Source organism: Saccostrea cucullata, unplaced genomic scaffold (genome assembly GCF_032062105.1).
Source record: "Saccostrea cucullata isolate Sc308-1 unplaced genomic scaffold, CSIRO_AGI_Scuc_v1 ctg6124, whole genome shotgun sequence".
NCBI lineage: Eukaryota > Metazoa > Mollusca > Bivalvia > Ostreida > Ostreidae > Saccostrea > Saccostrea cuccullata.
Window position 1 is genome coordinate 28,241 of NW_026934845.1, and position 4,260 is coordinate 32,500.

Consider the following 4,260-nt stretch of genomic DNA (forward strand, 5'->3'; position numbering starts at 1 on the left):
TGTAGTTGACAGTTGCTTACTCGTGTCACCACTTCCCTCAGTGGGATTCGAACCCGCAACGTAAGGATCAACTCCTTACTTCGTACTCTAGAACAGTCGCTCTAACCACTGCGCCACGCGGGCGATTGTTCGGTATTTAGAAAAACATACAAGTTAAAGTTTTAATCCTGAAATTACATACGTGACTTTCTTCTTAGAAGATCTGAATCATAAACAGTAGATATCATAATTTAATTCACTGAATATATATCTTATATCAAAAGTTGTTTTTTTTAATATAAAACTCGCAGTATTTAAAGGAATTGTTAAAAAAAAATACGAACAAAACTTGCAATTTGCTTGATTTAATTCAGCACAAATGTAGTATTCATATCCCAGGAAATGTATATTTAATTACTGCCGGTTGAAATGTTAGCTTCATTTGGTAAAATTTCCCGTGCTGAGAGGATCACATGAAAATATCAAACATACATGGCTTTCTTCTCTTTTCCGTACTCAGAAAGAAATACTATGTAAGTATTTTATATGGAATTTTGTATTTTTTCTGTAATTATTCAATCAATGTATCAGTATCTTAGCATATATTTCACAAAGAGTACATTTTCTAAAACACAAATCTATCTTATGTATAAAATTGTATTAACCTTCTTTTTGTTTTAGTGAGAAATGTTTGCAAAATTTGTCAGAGTCTGTGTTTGTCGGACTCTGTAAAATAGTGGGAACATCAGAACTAGTGACCATGAGGAGGGATGTTACAGACATCCATGAGACGATAGTGAATGAAGCAAATAAAGAGAAGTATATCATGATGATCAGTGGAAGTTACGGAGAAGGATTCAGACTATTAGGATCTGATGAAGATTATATGTACTGGCGACCTAATGAGCAAGTGATCTGGGATGAATCTCTGTTTAAGAATTACAACGAACAAAATCAAACATTGATTGTTTCAGATAATTCTGAAAGCCCGCCAGGATTCACTTTGTTATGGCTTCCTATAAATCAAATGACGGATAGAAGTATTCTGTCCTCATGTGTAGTGATGAAGAATAAACTTTATATATCTAGCTCAAAATATAAACAGGCCATGCCTTCATATTTTATTAGCAATCCTATCATCCATGGTCCATGCAAAAGTGGATCGATTGATGGAGTTGCTGAATATGATGAGGCCCACACCTTTCAGAGCAGATCCTGGCCTCCATCAACCTCCTCATGGGTAAGCAGATGTCGGACATGGCCCAAACCTCATGAGGTTCGTGATATTGTCAAAAAAGGATGCCACTTTGTTGCAATAGGACACAGTCTTGGAAATCATCCAGATAAAGAATGGAGGATATCTTTCTCTCTGGCAGAAAAAGAACTTATATATTCAATGAACCATTGTCAGTTTTTAATTTATGGTTTACTGAAACTGTTCCTAAAGGATGTAATTAATAATGTCTTAAACAGTGAAGATAAAATTCTGTGTTCTTATCATATGAAGACAGCCGTTTTCTGGGCGATTCAACAAAACATAATATCTCACTGGAGCCCCCAAAATCTCCTGCAGTGTTTCTGGATTTGCTTTAAACTTATTCTCAAATGGGTGTATAAAGGGGTATGTCCGAACTTTTTCATTCCAGAAAACAACATGTTTCTGTCTAAAGTCCATGGTGATTCACAAACGATTTTATTTCTTAGACTGTATACATTGTATGAGAGAGGCGGTGTTTCATGTCTGTTGCATTGTCTCTCAATCAGGGCGTATGTTTTAAATGTACTTTACAATCCTCGGCTGACCGTCAGTACAGATGAGCACATGATGATCCCTGAGTTTACATTTGATCAGTCAATATTAAGAGAGATATATACGAATATTTTCTTTCGAAAAACTTCAAACTTACACGCCGTTGAAAAGCTAATAAAGTTACCTTTGACACAATACCAAGTTGCCGCATTACAGAATCATACGATCCGTGTTCTTTTAACCAATGCTTTTATTTTACACAACATGTACATTGGCAGAGGTGGCAACAAGCAGAGGTACAGAGGTACATTACGGACAAGATTTCCTGTAACATGCTCAAATTAGCTGCAAAGTTTGGTTGTATTTGTGATGCGTTGTATTTAGCAATGTATTATTACAAGACATCCAGATACACAGAGGCTTTATCTATTATAGAGATGACTAAGGTCAAGTTATCACAACCACATGTGATGTATATACCAGAACCTATATTCTGGGACAGAGATAAGTATGCTCAGGTTGTAGGAGGAAAATCTTGGTCTAAAAAGTTGAGAGAAGCCATAGCAGGACTAATCATCCTTACCAACATCGGTTATATCAATGAATTACGGATAGAACAGTCTGTAAGCTGGCTTAAAACATTAATCATTCCACCTTTTGTGTTGCTATACATGCTAGAAATTTTGTGCTACATTCATGTTGATTCAACGAGAGTACAAACAGCTTTGAATGACCTTAGGAACAGAATTGAAAATAACTTTCTGGAAGGTATCCTGATTGGAGACATTTCATGGCAGATCTTAGGAATTTGTTACTACATGACAGGGAACTTCAATGCTGCTTTTTACGCTTTTCAAAAATCACTCAGACAAATTCCACTACAACAGATACAGACTGCTATAATTATCAAAATTATAATATTAATCTATCAATTTTTCTAATAATATAAGTAATACACAAATAAAACAGGAATCACCATAATCTGTAAAAAGGTCATGTGGGACAGACAGCTGCTCTATTTATGATCTGACGCAACAACAAAAAATGAGATTTCGCATGGATAAAATGAACAGAGTTCAATAATATTAGGTATGAATTTTACGTTGTTTGTCAAACATTCACAGAATTACAGACGTAAAAAAATTTCAATGTGTGTTGACTTGACTGTTATGATCAACAACTGGAAATAACATTAAAATATAAAAAAATTTATTTGTGTTGTAAAAATCAAACAATTTAAATACTATTTCTTCATATTTTTGACAAAGAATACTACTCAAAATGGGTGAATGGTATCATATTCTGCATATCTGACGCTAAGATCTGCAGTTAATTAATGGTTAGATGATAAAAGAATTAGAAAGACTGTAACAACAAAATGTTATGAATCAAGCAGACAAAGCTTGTCACAATATAGTCTTTGCTTTAATGAAAAATATTTTGGCTCAATACTTAAAAAAAGAGAGATGTCAATCCAAAAAGAGTACATTGTGTTTCAAAATATTGTATTTGTTGGTTTTAATTTGTGTTTGTTTTTAATTTTATAACCTCAGAACCAATCCATCTGTGGATGCTAAACATAGAAAAAACTTGGAATGGTCTCATGTTGTACATGTATTTTAATACCACTATATTTGTTTTCACTTCTTTCACTACCATTTATAGATATACTTTGAAACAAGATTATTTAAATTATATAATAAACTTTACAATCTGTAACATTTTATTTGCTACAATAACTGCAGTACAATACTGGGTTTTGATTTGTTTATTGATTAGATGGGAATACTTAAGTCTAGCTGTCTTCAGTAGGGTACACATGTCCACTGTGTGAATTAGTGTTGTCTGTTTTTGTAATGTCAGTAGTGGAAGAGGCTGTATAAAGTAGGCATGTCTACTGCTTGGAGGGAGTTGTCCATTTATGGTTTTGTTTTTGTCAGATTGTGTGTTTCTACTGTTTGGGTGGGGTTGGTGTGGTCCATTTCTTGTTGTCTTGTTGTGTTTGTTTCTACTGTTTGGGTGGGGTTGGTGTGGTCCATTTCTTGTTGTCTTGTTGTGTTTGTTTCTACTGTTTGGGTGGGGTTGGTGTAGTCCGTTTCTTGTTGTCTTGTTGTGTTTGTTTCTACTGTTTGGGTGGGGTTGGTGTGGTCCGTTTCTTGTTGTCTTGTTGTGTTTGTTTCTACTGTTTGGGTGGAGTTGGTGTAGTCCGTTTCTTGTTGTCTTGTTGTGTTTGTTTCTACTGTTTGGGTGGGGTTGGTGTGGTCCGTTTCTTACTCTTGGATTTACTGACAGGCGGAGAAGCAGCAGCTTGCGGCTGACGGATTTGGATCTGCTGTAGCTGTTTATACTGAAGCTGCTGTAGTTGTAGCATATGTTGTTGGGGAACTGCGCCCCCTTGTGGTGTGTTAGGTTTGAACTGAGACAGGGTAGCTAACTGGTGTCCAGAAATGTTCTGTGCTGTCAGCTGAACTGTAGTAAGGGAAAGGACAAAAAATATTACAACATTGACAAAGTCCACTATTTTATATTCA

The 4,260-nt window shown here is 35.2% G+C and overlaps 1 pseudogene; it reads right to left on the minus strand.

Annotated features, from left to right (window-relative positions):
• Positions 1-3,412: 3,412 nt before the first annotated feature.
• LOC134241439 (transcription factor SPT20 homolog) overlaps positions 3,413-4,260 on the minus strand; it is a 23,560-nt pseudogene continuing 22,712 nt past the window's right edge.